Below are 17,246 nucleotides of genomic sequence, written 5' to 3'. Positions count from 1 at the left end.
ACTCTCCTCCTGACCATGATGTAATCTAATATCTCCCCATATCTCCTGGCCTTTTCTAAGTGTAGCTTCTTCTATTGTGATTCTTGAACAGAGTATTCGTTATTACGAGCTGAAATTCATTGCAGAACTCCATTAGTGTTTCTCCTGTCTCATTCTTGCTACCAACCTATATTCTCCAGTAACCCTTTCTACTAGTCCTTCCCTTACAACCGCATTCCAGTCCTCTACTACAACTAGATTTTTATCCTCTACTACAACTAGATTTTTATCTTCCATTACGTACAGAATTCCCCATTCAGTATTCTCTTACACTTTATCTATGACTTAATCTTCTGCTTGCGACGTTGGCATATACACATGAACTGTTGTTGTCGGTGTTGGTTTGCCATCCATCTGATGGGAATAACTCAATCACTGACTTTTTCACAGCAGCTTACTCTCTGCCCTACCTTCCCATACATAACGAAACCTACTACCGCTATACGACTTTCTGCTGCTGTTGATAGTACTAAATACTTATCTGAGCAGATATTTTTCTATTCAAATGTTTTTAAACCAGTATTTGATCACAATATAAAGTCCTTCGACGATGACCGGTTTCAGACAGTAATGGAAATCTTCAGATCTCAGTACTGGTTCTCTGCTTCAGCTGACAGAGCCTTTTGACTCTGTCGTAAGCCTGACTGGGCACCAGTTCCGCAAGCCGCGACATAGTAGCAAATAAAAATAGTGATCCAGGCACGGTCAAGTGTTTTTATTCCAGTCTTTGATCACAATGTGAAGTCTTTCGACGATGAGCGGTTTCAGTCAGTAATGACAGTAATGACTTTATACTGCGATCAAAGACTGGAATAAAAAATATTTTACAGTACCTGGATATCTGTTTATATTCGCAACTATGTCAGAGCTTGTGAAACTAGTGCCATGTCTGGCTTACGACAGAGTCAAAAGGTTCTATAACTGAAGCAAAAAATCTGTTCTTAGTTCTGAAGATGGTCATTACTGACAGAAACCGGTCATCGTCGAAGGACTTTATATTGTGATCAACGACTGGAATGAAAAAACATTTGACAGTACCAGGATCGCTGTTTATATTCGAGACTATGACGCAGTTTGTGATCTTTTTATTCTTTGTATTTCACTGCACTGACACCCACTATATCTAGATTAAGCCTTAGCATTCCCCTTTTCAGTTTTTCTAGCTTCCCTCCACTTTCAAACTTCAGACATTTAACGCCCCTACTCGTGGAACGTTATCTTTTCGGTGGATATTTAACCTGTATCTCGCGATCACTTTCTCCTTGGCCGAACCCTACCAGAGATCCGAATGGGGCACTAGTCCAGAATCTTTCACCAATGAAGAGAACATCATGACAACTTTTCTGTTACAGGCCACCTCTCCCGTTGTTAGGTGTTTATTTTGTTCTAGGGCGCAAAAACAATTAGGGGCATATGTGCGCATGTCAAAACTGTGAAACACGAAGACAAAGAGGGGAGTCAAAAACGACTACACGTCAATCACAATCGATGAAACATACGACATTTAAAAATAGGTACGTGGAGAAAGGTCTGTAAAATACACCATAGAGAAACGGAGGCCCAGAATTAAAAATTAACTGGCCTTCGCCATATTGCTACGACAGATAAAAAGTAAAACGTGGTTGACAGCCCACGCGTCGTTCGCTAAAACGGCAAATAACACACACGGCAAACCGAAAGGCATCGTAAACGGTTGAAAAAAGTGTGTTCAGTCAGGAAATGGGGGACAGTTAAAAGTTGGGCGCAATGTGCACAAAGTGGTGGTGGAGCACCACTTAACAGATGGTAATGGCTTGAAAGGCAGCGACCATTACGCAACCAGCGAAATTCCATGCGAAGGTCGTGAAGGTAATATTATTTATGAGTGTTTAGGTATGTGAAGATTATTAATTAGAAAGGGTATAATTAATTTGATGCTTAGAATGGCTCTTGGATAGAGTGAAGCTATAGCAGTGTCCATCGGAAGCGAATGAAGGCCAAGAAGAACAGGGGCTACTGTATGAAGCCAAAGTGGTGAAGGGTTCACACCCGCTGTGAAAGTTGCAGGGAGCGTGAAGTAAATCAGCCGGGGCAAGAGCCGAAAGCGAACTCCAGGAGGTAATTGAAAAGAGGAACGCGCCCCATACTGGCGATCAAAGGAGTCAACGAAGGAGGCATAGGGTGGGTGGCCACGCATGGCGGACAAACGGCATGCATATCTGCTCAGGAGAAAGTCAGGGTGGTAGGACAGTGGTGTTCGGCAGCTTCTGCATACACTCTTAATCGGGCTAGTGTAAAAGTCGCCAGTGGTCAAACGAGCGACGTGATGGTGGATAGCATTGAGACAGCGTAAGAGGGACGGACATGCAGATGCATAAACAAAGCACCCATAGTCTAGTTTCTAACGGTGAAGGGACTGGTACAGATGGAAGAAGGTGGTTCCATCTGCAGCCCAGGAAGAACTATTGAGGGACTGCGTGCAGTGGGCTGCAAGATAAGGTACGTGGAAGGACCAAGAGAGTTTCCTATCGAGCAACGAACGGAAGCAAAACAGGCCCAAGGTGTAAAGATGGTGGGAGAAACGAATTGTGCCACCAGAAATTCATACAAACGTTTTTGTCAGAGGGAAGATGAAAGCCAATGTCGATGCTCCATGAATAAAGACGATCGAGACATTGCTGAACACGCTGCTCAATGAGAGGTCTGTGGCAAAATCTTCAATGAAAAAGGAGCCAGAGATGCCCAGTGGGAGACAGGATATTATGGGGTTAATTGTGATAGCAAAGAGGACAGCGCTCAGGGCTGAACCCTTTGGCACACCGTTTCCCTTGCTTAAGGTTCGCCATAAGGTAGAACCCACACATACCTTGAAAACTTGGTCATTTAAAAATACCTCAAGGAAACGGGGCAGGTGGCCATGGAAGCCCTACATGTAGAGAGTACGGAAGATATGTCCTCCAGCAGGTGTCGGGCTTTCTCCAAAAAGAAAAACACGGCCACAGTCCGGGATCTGGATAGAGTAACATTCACGACGTGGGTAGACAGAGTGACGAGATGGTCAACTGCACAACGGCGCGCTCTAAATCCACGCTGTGCAGCGGTTAGGAAATTGCGAAACTCGAGCCACCATACCAGTTGTGCATGAATCATACATTCCATCACCTTGCTTACACATCTAGAGAGAGAAATGGAGGGGGGGGGGGGGGGTTGTAGCTACAGTGGATGCGTTTGTCCTTAGTGGGTTTAGGTATGGGTATGACAATGGCTTCACGCCAGCGTCTGGGAAACGTACCCTCTGCTCAAATGCTGTTGTATGTATTAAGCAGAAAGTGCCTGCCAGCAAGAGAAAGGTGCTGCAACATCTGAATGTAAACAGTGTCTGGCCCTGGGGAGGAGAATCGGGATGAAGTTTTGGAAATTTGTGGTAAGGTCTTATGGGACCAAACTACTGTTGTCATCGGTCCCTAAGCTTACACACTATGTAATCTAACTTAAACTAACTTACGCTAGGGTTGACACACACATCCATGCCCGAGGGAGGACTCGAACCTCCGATGGCGGTATTCGCGCGAACTGTGATAAGACACCTGAGACATCGCGGCTACCCCGCGCGGTTCGGAATGAAGTGAGAGCACGATCTAGCTCCCTCATAGCAATGGCGCCAGCGTAACGCTCACGAATCTGAGAGTATCGCCAGAGCCTCCTTCCCTCGTTTCCTATGGAAGGAGGCAGGCTCATTGTGGGAGGAGCTCGAAATTCCCGCAAAATGGCGGCCAAAGATGTTGAAGGTAGCAATAGCGTGCATGATGATATCGTCTGCTACTGTCAGGTCGTAAATTGTGGAATGTGTCTTGGTCGCACAGAGCCGTTGTAGGTCAGTTCACACTACGGAAGATTGATTGGAACTGTTAACAGAACTAATGAATGAAATGCTGCTAGATTTTTGCTATCTCGAGAACACAATGAGACTGCGCACGCATCTGTTTATATTAAATGCTGTTTGCCATCGTAGGATGCCGGTTAAAAACGAGGGGAGAAAGTCTCCGCGTGCGAATTGCGTCGTGGCGCGCCTCTGTCCACCAAGAGGCTGGAACATGGCACGGTAAAGAGGAAGTTCACGGAATGGAACGTTCTGCTGCGGTAAGGATAACGTTTGTAAGATATTCCAACTGGTCATCACAACTGGGGAAATGTTCGTCGAAGGTCGCCAGGGAGGAGTAAAGCCTCAAGTAGGCCTTAGTAATCTGCTACTTTTGTGTGCACGCAGAAGGGGCAGGAGGCAGCAAACGGATTGCACATGGGAAATTGTCGCTCGAGTAGGTGTCAGAAAGAACACACCACTCGAGACGATGGACAAGGTGGGCAGTGAAGAAGGATATGTCCAAATGGCAACAGATGTGCAAGGAGTCTGAAAGGAACGTGGGTGCTCCTGTGTTAAGGCAGAAGAGGTTAACTTAGCCAAGAAGTCACCTCTCTGACAGGTATTGGGAGAACCCCAAAGGGGATGGTGCACTTTCAAGTCACCAAGCAGCAGAAATGGGTGAGGTAGGTGCCCAATAAGGTGGAGGAAGTCTGCCCTGGTGACGGAGGGATGTAAACAGTACAGAGAGAAAATGTCAAGTGAGGAAAGAAAGGCGAACAGCAACAGCTTGAAGACGGGTAGTTAGGGACATGGGTTGACTATGAACGTTGAGAAGACTCGCTACTACAGGGCACAGGGAAAAGAGGATCCTGCTCCACGGAGTCCACAGAAGCGTCAGCTTGATTCTGCTGTGGGCCTGCGGAGTCCAACGCAGAAAAGCGGTTGATCGTGTATACCGGTGACACAGAGGCCGGTCGGGAGTGTGTATCACATGGCGACACGGTTGAGAAGACCTTCGAGTCGGCGAAGGAGAAGACTGTTTGCCTTTGTTGGACTTCTTCGAGGGTTTCCGGTTAGCAGGGGAAGGAGGTACTCGTATTTAGGAAGTCTTCACGAGAGTTCCCTCTGTTATCTCCGGCCTGCCGGTTGTGTAGCTGTTGACATCGCCCCGTGAGTCGAGAGTTCCGTGGTGTTTTGCACAGCTGGATATAAGGATAGCGATGCTACCATGACACTGGGCGATTTCATGACCTCAGAGCTGAATTTCAGGCCGCATGTGTGCGTGTCCATGTCCTTCATGTACCGAATATGTATCAGGAACAGTACTATATGTGCCAGACTTTAGAACGCAGGGTTTGCAACTAGCCAATAACTTGCTAGCGACGAAGTACTGTACTTTTTCCTTTACTCAGATCTCATGGACAGCTCACTCATCGAGGTGCATCGGACAATCTCGAGAGGAGGTCGCATGATCGCCATTGTAGTTGATACAGCGGGGAGAAGGAGGCAGACAATCGCTCTCGCATGCACCCGTGCCACAAGTTACACATTTGGGTGGGTGTCGACAAGACATTCGAGTGTTGAAACCTTGGAACTGGTAGCAGAGCATCGGGTTCGAACTGTGTGGCCGAACTATGATAATGTCATAGTCTGCTTTGATTTTGGACGGAAGTACTACTCCATCAAAGATAAGAAAAAGAGTGCGTGTGGGCACTAAGGAGGCATCTACATTTTTCATCACCCTATGGACGCCAATGACACCCAGATCACAGACGTATGTTTGGATTTTAGCCTCGGTCAAACCGTCGAGGAACCTAGAGCACAGAACATAACAAAAAGAATTCAGAGTTCTATGCGCCTCGACACGGACGGGATAGCCGTGGAGAAGTGAAGGGGCTTGCAGTTGTGGTGCTTGAGAATCCTAAGTAGTCTCCATAAACAAAGTGCCATTCCGTAAACGAGAGTATGATTTCACAAGGCCGAAATTTCATCAGCACCTTTCTGAATAATAAAACGATTTACCATTGTAGACATCTACCATCTTCAGTACGTGAGACCACGAGGAACAATGGTGCAGTTGGTAGAGTCTTTGAATCGGGAGCTACCATCCGTTTACGTTTGGTACACGTGGACTGCTAAGATAATGATTAGCTCATTGCCAGCAAATACCCTATGGCCGCCAGCGTTTCCGACGGTTCTAAGTTCTAGAGGACTGATGCCCTCAGATGTTAAGTCCCTTAGTGGTCAGAACCATTTGAACCATTTCTTTACTGTGCAAGGACTCACACCATTCGACGGAATGCGAGAAACACAACCAGGAGCGATGAACATCATCATCAGATAAAGAGGAGACAATGCAGCGCTTGAAACTGTACGTACCATCTGACTACCAGGAAGAGAATCGGTAGTAACCTGTTGCCCCAATGTATCAGAGTGAAGAACGGATGGTATTGCACTACAACACTGTAAAGACAGAACAACAGACGATGTCTCCGTCAAATCATCGTTAACCACCGGAACAGACGTTTCTACAGGTGGAGGAGAGAACGCAGATATAACAATCATTTCAACATCAACACAAACAGCTTCGACATCCGTGGCAAAACAAAAACCGCAGTTAACGTCAGTGTTCAAAGCATCACCACGGGAAGAAGCACCCTCCACCATCACCGTCACGGGGAGGCGCGATTGGGGAGGGGATTCAAAATCTTCACCATCCTGAGTCCTCCGGCGTTTAAATTGTGCTACCTGTGTCGCCGCCTTAACGGCAGTAGGGACAGCATCAGAAAGTGCCGGTAACGGCTGATAGTCGCTCGGAGCTCGCGGTAACTTCTCCCAAACGTACTCTAAAGCTGGATAACTACTACCAACAGATTGCGAAGACACTAATTCAGCTAATGTCAACAGATGGCGTTTTTCATGGAACGACCTTGAAATCGTAACACGATGTGGGCAATTGAATCTGACACTTTCATTACAAAGTAAATAGGTTCCTCCTTCCTCTTGATACGTAGCTTGATTCTTGTAACAACGAACATTCAGGTGTCAAGAATATTAATTTCAACCCACATTTTACGGTTCGGATACGCCATACGACTATAAACGAAAGCAACGCTGCCTTAACAAATGAATCGTCCACTGCGGGTGGAAGACCGTAAACTCTAACCGGAACACACCCTATCGCAGCATTTGCAAGAACGACTGGACTAACGGAACTATCATGACGTCTAAACATCACCTGAGAACCAACCCGAGACAGCTTTCGGTCTGCTTAAGGGATCTTCGAACTTCATAAAAATTCATAAGCCTACAAATCAGAATCAAAACAAATGGTAGCTACTTGATCATGTTTATGTACAATCATATCGGGCAACCAATCTGATTGGACGTAGCGCAGACTGTAGTCATAACTGAAACGAACGGTACCCCGACGAGGAGCATTCTTGGGAGACTGTAGATCATGGCGCGGGCAGAGAACGCCGCCGCCAGAGAAAGAACCAACGAAAAACTCAGCTAGGCAAGAACGGTGCGACATTGGCCGATACACGTACGAGACTGAGTAAGCACAAGTTCGAGACAGGCGGCGCTGCTGTACGGGAGGAAGGAAGAACAACCTACTCGCTTGACATGCAGGGCGGAACTACACCCCTACACGACGAATCTCAATTCTCACACGTCACGATAACTGTCGAAAATAGAATCTGAAGTGAATCTTGACACTGAAGAACAGTTTGCCTAATACTGAGTGCAACTGGAGCAGCATTTTGATGCTTAGTTGAAAATGATTGAAGGGTAAATTCAGATCTCAGTAGTTGCAAAAAAGTTCCAACGGTCGGTCCAAGGAGTTGGAAGTAGAACTCGAGAGAAGGGTGAAACTTAGTGAACGCGTCTATGTCACATTCCCTGAGCAAACCAAGGTAAAGGGAACATTACATGGGAAGCGGGAAGGCTAAGAACTCACTAGTATAAGCGATAAAATAAAGCTCGACCAGCATACTAATTTTAAACACATGTGCCGGCCGGGGTGGCCGAGCACTTCTAGGCGCTACAGTCTGGAACCGCGCGAGCGCTACGGTCGCAGGTTCGAATCCTGTCTAGGGCATGGATATGTGTGATGTCCTTAGGTTAGTTAGGTTTCAGTAGTTCTGAGTTTGATGACCTTAGAAGTTAAGTCCCATAGTGCTCAGAGCCATTTGAACCATTTGAAATTTTTAAACGAATGTCACCAAGATGAAACACATACTGCACCTAGATCGATCATCTCGCGAGTTGCTTTAGAAAGAATAGATAGCGCATGACCAAGTGGTTGATGTGAAACAGGTCAGTATAGATCCAAACATTTTCATATTGTCGAGATGTATAGTACAGCAGTCTCCCGAAGCGCCATTCATTCGTTCTAAGCAACTCAGTTATTTCTATCCGCGTGGAAATGTCCACACTAAATTATTCGCACATGAATTCACGGATGTGTTGGCAGTGTCTTCGTCAGTACAAGAACAAATCTCTATTGCCAAAGGAAATACGGCACAGGACCTTTATGTGGTTGAATGATGAGCCTTATCTTTGTGACGGCTTGAAAGAATTTCGTGACAGATTTCTCACTCTGGAGGAACCCAGATACTCTAGTCGATTTCTGCAGCGGAAACAAGTAAAAACCAGCACATAAATAGTGAAACGGTTCTACGAATACTAGTGGAAGAGAATCCAGTGTACTGACTGCAGCATGACAACAGAGTTGTTTGTTTTTCGTACAGATGTTACCATTCTTTAAGCGGAGACCGATGATCGAAGTACCATGAGGTAGTTATGATAACTATGGTGAGTTGCTTGAAATAGTGTTGCATTTCCAGTATAATGGCCAGCGGAATGGACAGACATGGCAAAATGATCGATGCTCCTTAAGGGCAGTTATGGCCGCGTGCAAAGTGTATGCAATAGGTTACAGAATCTTAGTCATTGTGACAGTGCAGAATACGGCAGTCCGCTTACTAAACAATGACTCGGTGCAGGATCGACCAGAGAAAATTAAGTGTGACGAAACTGTCTTAAGCAGAAAATTGAGAAAGAATAATCACAGACTATGTGTAAGTGGAATGCGAAATGTAGGTGTTATGCTTGACCTTGGTGATGTGCGACAGCATCCAGTGGTGTCTAACGCTACACTAGTTAGCCTGTCAGAGCGTTTTTAGGATATTCTAATGACATTGGCCAGCTGAGGAGATCAGTAGCACTGAAGAGCAGGTGCGGCACACCAACAGCACAGGGGGTGAGTTCCATGGTACATGACAATCCCAGCAGTAGTTCTAGCCATCATTACATTCTTGATGAAATTCACACGATGATACATTGCAATTTGAAGAACAAGGCCTGATTACTGTGGAGACAATGAACAGTATCGTGGTCAAGCTGGCAAGTGCGAGAAGCTTGGACTACAAAACTGACTATTAAAGATCATATAATTGGCAGAATTACAAGTAACAGAACTCAGACAAGTAAGTAATATCGAAACCACAAGTGTCCCCTAGCACAAGGCTGCATTGTTTATGTTTCAAAATGGCTCGGCTGGCTCTGAGCACTATGGGACTTAAAATCTGAGGTCATCAGTCCCCTAGAACTTAGAACTACTTAAACCTAACTAACCTAATGCCCGAGGCAGGACTCGAACCTGCGACCGTAGCAGTCGAGCGGTTCCAGACTGAATCGCCTAAAACCGCTCGGGCACACCGGCCGGCTGTTTCAAAATTACAAATATGAATTGCCCTTATTGGTTTGTAAAGAGAAGAGACTCACAGGCACAGAGGGAAATCCCAGAGTCTTTGTGAACAGTTGCTTCTTGACAGGAAAATTGAAGAGTTTAAAAGTCTGCCTGTAGGAATGGCAAACCCGGAAAATTGACTAACTAAGCCAGAGGTCGACACAAAAGCATTAACTAAATATTTGTTATACGAAGAAGAAGTGCTTACAGCAGCTGATGTTAATCCTACAATATTAGTAGCAGGTTTGGATACAAAGTTATCAATCAACAGTAGTTCTAAAGCTTTGTTAATTTATCAAGAATACTTTAGAGTCTTGTCAAACAAACTGGAAGTAACAATACTGCAGGTATTAGATTTTAAAATCTACGGTTCTGCATGGAAGTTGTCCATAGTAACCGTGCATGGAGACACACTACCTGTGCTGTTTAAAAATATCATCATAAAGCACATATTCCTGATCACCCCAAACATAAATTGCAAAATGATTATATGATAGAATTTGTGATTTTGTGTTGCAATGATTTCTGTTATATAAAAAGTATGTAAAGCTGAAGGGCAAGGATAGGAGAACCTAGGAAGCTCAGTATTCAGGAGCACTGGATCAGGAGCAAGAGCATAGATTGGTTCAAGTACAGAGAAGTAGGAGGGACAATAGGGAACAGAACCCAGCTGCTAAAGAGGAAAACCAAGTTAGGAACGAGATAATTCAGAAAATCAAGAATATGACTGTTACCAGATACGCAGAAAAAGATACTGAAGGAGATATTGTTAAGGAAAAGTAGACTTTTGTGTCATTTCCGGCAATAGAAGGTTAGTGCTCCAGTCCACATGCTTAAATTTTATGCTTCCCTTCTTATAATGGGAGCTGTCGTGGCTTCATTACACATTGGTTTAGTGGCTTTCCATACAAAATCACTTGAAGAATTTAGCATGTCAGTTTTTTGCTCCTATTAGGGTTTAGCTAAAGGCCATTAGCTGCCTTATTATTTTTTCATTACCCTATCAAATCCTTGAAGCGGAACATACTTGCTTATAAATACAAAAAAAAGCCCATTCATTCAGACCACCTAGGCAAAAACACAAAGGAACTCCCATAATTCCACCATATTAATACAACAACACTTCACTACGTTCTCAAGCAATAAGCACATAATATAAGTCTTCCTTTCATCCGGGGAACTCACAGAGAAAGAAAATTCGGAACCCGATACCATAATGAAATAACGGAAGAGCCTCATCACATACACAGTGATTAGATTGAAACAATATTACACGTCCATAGAACTGTTTCCTGAAGAACAAAAAATTACAACTTTTGTTCACTTGTTTCTTGAAATCCATCAATGAAATATTCGCTAAGCACCAAGCCCACCAAAAGCATCTCATTCTACTTGGCTTCTCCCGACCCCTGATGTGCTTACCAACCACACGAAAAAAAAAGAGGAAAATGGACTAGCTAATGCATCATCATGCTGTGCTAGTATTAGTCCTAATCGAAGGTAAGGGAAATTTTGTTAAAATTCAATGAAGGCAGGGTTGAGTGATGGAATCTGGGGCCGCTGGCGGAGTGTTGTAATAGCACAGGACAGGACTATCCTCGAACCCGCGCCCTCCTGGATGCTGCACCGTAACTTGCCGCTAGTTGCGCTTGTCGGATGGCAACACCCGCCGCTGTCTCTGGCGCTGTTGCAGCGCTCCTGCGCCTCCCGCAGCGTACGCCTTCCCCGGAACATATTGACCCAACGACTCCGTCAATTACCACTGCAGTGAGCACAGTATCAGTGAGGTTGGACCATGAAGTAATGGCCGCTATCGACAGGGAATCTCATGTTGATTCCGTATTTCTAGATTTCCGGAAAGCTTTAGACACCGTTCCTCACCGTCACCAGCGCCTTCTAATCAAGCTGCGGGCATAAGGGGTATCGTCTCACTTGTGCGACTGGATTCGTGATTTCCTGTCAGGAAGGTCGCAGTTCGTAGTAATAGACGGCAAATCGTCGAGTAAAACTGAAGTGATGGTTGGTTGGTTGGTTTGGGGAAGGAGACCAGACAGCGTGGTCATCGGTCTCATCGGATTAGGGAAGGATTGGGAAGGAAGTCGGCCGTGCCCTTTCAGAGGAACCATCCCGGTAATTGCCTGGAGTGATTTAGGGAAATCACGGAAAACCTAAATCAGGATGGCCGGAAGCGGGATTGAACCGTCGTCCTCCCGAATGCGACTGAAGTGATATCAGGTGTTCGCCAGGGAAGCGTCCTGGGACCTCTGCTGTTCCTGATCTATATAAATGACCTGGGTGACAATCTGAGCAGTTCTCTTGGGTTGTTCGCAGATGATGCTGTAATTTACTGTCTAGTAAGGTCATCCCAAGACTAGTATCAGTTGCAAAGCGATTTAGAAAAGATTGCTGTATGGTGTGGCAGTTGACGCTAAATAACGAAACGTGTGAGGTGATCCACATGAGTTCCAAAAGAAATCCGTTGGAATTCGAATACCCGATAAATAGTACAGTTCTCAAGGCTGTCAATTCAACTAAGTACCTGGGTGTTAAAATTACGAACAACTTCAGTTGGAAAGACCACATAGATAATATTGCGGGGAAGGCGAGCCAAAGGTTGCGTTTCATTGGCAGGACACTTAGAAGATGCAACAAGTCCACTAAAGAGAGAGCTTACACTACACTCGTTCGTCCTCTGTTAGAATATTGCTGTGCGCTGTGGGATCGTTACCACGTGGGTTTGACAGAGGACGTCGAAAGGGTGCGAAAAAGGCAGCTCGTTTTGTATTATCACGTAATAGGGGAGAGAGTGTGACAGATATGATACGCGAGTTGGGATGGAAGTCATTAAAGCAAAGACGTTTTTCGTCGCGGCGAGATCTATTTACGAAATTTCAATCACAAACATTCTCTTCCGAATGCGAAAATATTTTGTTGAGCTCAACCTACATAGGCAGGAATGATCATCAAAATAAAATAAGAGAAATCAGAGCTCGAACAGAAAGGTTTACGTGTTCGTTTTTCCCGCGCGCTGTTCGGGAGCGGAATGGTAGAGAGATAGTATGATTGTGGTTCTATGAGCCTTCTGCCAATCTCTTAAATGTGAATTGCAGAGTAATCATGTAGATGTAGATGGATCAATGGGAAAGTATCCCTCCCTTATACTCTCTTATCCAGGTAAACGACTGCTCCAAATGCGTTCCTTGTCACGGACGTAGGCCGGCAGCGGCAGTATTACGCTGTTGGGTACCTTCATCTGGTCTTCCCTGGTCGTAACCGAAAACTATACGACAACTGCCACTACCTGAACATTGTTGTGGAATAAACTGGCGCTTCAGTAGTTTGAGTAGCATGATTGAACACCAGATTCGCCTTATTCGAAGCCTATGGAACACATCTCGCACTCTATCAAGCGTCAGCTTTACTCCCACGAACTACCGGCCCATATTTTAGGATAACTGCGTGGCTTTTTCTTAAACAGCTTGTGCACCTAACAAGAATGTCTCGAACTGAAGCCAGGAAAAATAACACCAACACGCGGTGAAACATGTGTACCCTCACTGAAATGTAGTAACGGATCGTCTGTAACAATTGCTCTTATTGATTATGCCGGATAATACCGAAAACGGAATGACATATTTTAGTATCAGTGACAAACATATCAAAAGGTATTTTAATACTATTAATACTATCACTATTTAATACTGTTAGTATGCCGTAGTTTGAGCCCTACATAGCTCCGACATTTTCTTTCATTTAAAAGTCTGTCCATTCTGCGAGTTCATATATGGTTTGTAAATGAAATATCTTCATTCCACTGCCTTCTACGTAGATGGTTCAAATGGCTCTAAGCACTATGGGACTGAACATCTGAGGTCATCAACCTAAGGACATCACACACATCCATGCCCGAGGCAGGATTCGAACCTGCAACCGTAGCAGCAGCGCGGTTTCGGGACTGAACAGCCTAGAACCGCTCGGCCACAGCGTCCGGCTTCTACGTAGACGTAAAGCTGGTTTTCTAAAACTGAATGTCATATATTCAAAATGTACGCAGTTACGTTCGTGTGACAGAACGAAGCGTAAATAAAGTATTATCTTCCGCCTTAGATGTAAAGGGAATTTGATACCATAGGGGAAATAAAAAACTTCAAAGAGAATAAAACTGCAGGCTATAGTTTTAGTCAAAATTCATTTCACTTCAGGTGACTAGCAATTTTTCATTTGCACTCATCCCAGGTTAGATACTAGCTACCTGTTGAATGTAAAGCCATCGTGTTTCTGTCAGTTTTAATTTTTGTTACTTCATAGCTGGTAGTAATTCGCGTGCGGGATTTGAGGATTTTCTTTTCATGGAAGTAAATTAAGGCTACAGTTAGATTGTATTACTGACTGGATTTTTATGCGATACGGAGTGCTCTCGAGTTATAGATCTGGAGAGAACGATATTTCTTATAGAAGATATTCCCATACTCGCACACTATTAACTGCAAGAGAAGCAGCAGTAAGCAGTAGTAGTTTTGGTTCCATTTATCTGTAGGTCCCTTTCACAATAATGTTGGACATGTCTTGGCGTTGCTATCTACGAAAAAAAAATAAAAAATAAATAAACTTATTCAAATACACAGTTATGTAAAGATTTACAGGCCTAGTATAACAAGAATGGGACAGGTAGCCGACGTGGCCTTTCAGTATAAACCATTCGGGAATTTGCCTCAAATATAATTCAGATAAACAATGGAAATCTAAACAGGATTGTTGGATGAAGAGTGGAGGCTCCACCCTTCCGAATACAAGCCCCGTCTCTTTGAAACATTGCTGCCTCATTCCGTTCCCTCCTAGTGCGCAATACCGTTTTATTATTATTATTTTTTTTTTTTTTTGTTTAACAGCCCAGCTCACTGCAGACATTACACACACTACACACACATTGTTTCATAACAATACACACACTACACACACTATCAGATGGTGTCAGGACCATTTTGTGCACCGTACTTTATTGTTTGGTAGCCTTAAAAACTCTAAGCATGCCGATTTATTGAGTGAGAAGTTTAATTCAGAAAGACGATAAGATTATTGAGGAAATAGAAGTGGCCCAGAGGACAAAGTTCCAAGGTGAAAAGAAATACAGAAGAATAAAGGAAAAACTGTACTAAACTGAATGTAGCAGATGCTGGAAGTGACTACCATTCACCTCCTGGTATTTTTGGGCCCTGGTGAGCAATTTTATGAAGGTGGATCGAAGTTTGACTGCTGGAATTGCTACAATATCATCCGAAATGTTCTGCTGCATTTCTTGAAGGCTTATCAGGGTTGCTGCGATACACTTTCGCCCTGAGGACTCCCCACACAAAGTAATCCCACACTGGCAGATCAGGTGACCTTGGCGGCCAGTTAGGGACGCGACCCGACTGACCTCTGCTATCAAGTCTGTCAGGCGTGAAGATTTTGTGTGTGTCCTCCAAGGTGCGGCCGGCTGTATCGGCAGTAGCTTCATTCTGTTGGAAGTGACTGTAGTCTTTTCCTCCTTCGTTTATGCTGCCACAGATGGTTTTGACCATGTAACAGGCGTAATTAAGCGTCTGACGAAAGAAGATGGGACCAATAATGCGGAGTACAGACACTGTGCACTAAACGAAAACCTTCTGACAAAGCAATGGTGTTTCGTGGAAGCTATGCTGATTCTCCGCTGCCCAGAACAAGTGCCCTTGTGAGTTGGCATAACCAAGGAAGTGAATACAGGCATCACCAGACATAAAGAACACATCCACGTCTAAGCTATTCATTGCTTATCTCAGTGAGTAGGCAGTCACAAAACTGGAGAGTTGAGGAGCATCTGTGGTTTTGTATGAATAACCAACACTTGGTAGGGACGCAAGTGCTGGTCCACGTGGAGTATTCGCTCGCATGATCGACGTCCTATGCCGGTATCTTGCGGCAGGCGTTGGGTTGATTCAGTAGAACTCTCAAGCATTTTCTGGTGAACTATGGCCTTATTTTACATCGCGCGGGCACGTTTCAAAACGTTTTTAGACTTGTTCAAAACAGATCCCGTCTTTCGTCGTTTTCAGACAACGCTTTGCATGACAATTTTTGCTGTTACTTTGACACCATTATCCTTCTCAGCAAACAACCGGCCTCACCGTTTCCACGTCTTTGCCACTTTCCACAATAAACTCCTTCGCTCCAGTGTGGAAACTATCATCCCCTTTGCACTGCTCCAATCAAAGAGACGCAGCCCGCAAGAGCCTTTGAGCCAGTGTGGATCATATGCCGGAACTACACGTGGTGTGTGCAGCACAGGTTGTGGTTTTATGCATGTATTCACGTCCAGTCGTATCCAGTATTCCGCGCCACTCTTATTTGCCCCACTCTGTACACAGTACATCTTTTGGATTAAGTTTTGCCGGAAATACAGTGTCAAATTGTTATGTGGGATTTTGACATAGTCATTGGGGAGATACGCGATCTTGCTGCTTTATAACCCGTGTGTAGAAAAATCCTACGTCAAGATCGCAAAATGTCATTAATTAATGGTTCCGGCTCATTGACTAGCCATCTTCAGATTGGTTTGAAGACGGCTCGTCAATGAGCTGAAACCGGTGGTCACAAGTGTTACGTAGGATGTTAGATGTTTTACTATCGTTATTTTTATTAGTGCTACATTATTTTTCAAACATCTACTCTTTGTAATTTAATAAGGAACCCCTTGACCTCCAGGTCTAAAAAGGCCTATAATGCTTACGGCATTCAACTGCCTATGTATTCTTTACCATGCATCCACGGTATTGGCTGCTAAAGTCAGCAGAGGGTGGGAGTGGAGGTATCCAGTGATGAGCTCACCATGAGGATATGGACCGTAGTTGAACTGCGTAGTCGACAAATAACTCAGAACAGTGCTACAATGGTGATGATACAAAGCAGAGCAAAGGAAAAGATAAAGAAAGCAGACACTGCATTAGATCTGCAACAATAGTTACAGAATTTGACATCTCGTCATAAAGGAACCCTAGGCATTCCGCAGAATGAGAAAGAAGGTGGAGATGAAACATTAGCTTTTCTGGAAGATGAATCATAGGAACGTGTGGTGCTGTATACGCTCGGCAGTGCGGAAAATACACATGGAGAGAAGAATGACGATACTTAATTAGCAAGTGAAAGTGATATTGTAACAGGTTTCGATCCATGTAGTTCATCATCCTCGTCGGACACGGAGCCGCAAATCCCAACTACATGGAAATGAAGAAAAAGACAATCGGTGTCCAAGGAGCGGGTACTAAACATAATTCCGTACATGGAAAAAGAACGAAAGCATAGTAAAAAATCAATGACGAACAGATTCCGAATAAGTTCGCTGTAATACGACCAAGTATTGAATAACAAAAACTACCGATTTGCAAGAGGACAATGCACACTTGTTACAAAAACTGGTGTTTGCTCGTTTCAAGGATCCTCGATAGAGTTTACAGGCTGTTAATGACAGTGACCTACTACACTGTGCACATCAAAATGCACGCACCGGTTACAGTGATTTCAGGGGAAGCAGAGAAGGGCCGCATAACTTCAAACGCTGCTACAGAACTGGAAGACATAAGAGAACGGAATACCAAA

The sequence above is a fragment of the Schistocerca americana genome, chromosome 1 (genome assembly GCF_021461395.2).
Source record: "Schistocerca americana isolate TAMUIC-IGC-003095 chromosome 1, iqSchAmer2.1, whole genome shotgun sequence".
NCBI lineage: Eukaryota > Metazoa > Arthropoda > Insecta > Orthoptera > Acrididae > Schistocerca > Schistocerca americana.
The sequence above is the reverse complement of the archived record's forward strand: the minus strand, read 5'-3'. Positions refer to the sequence as shown.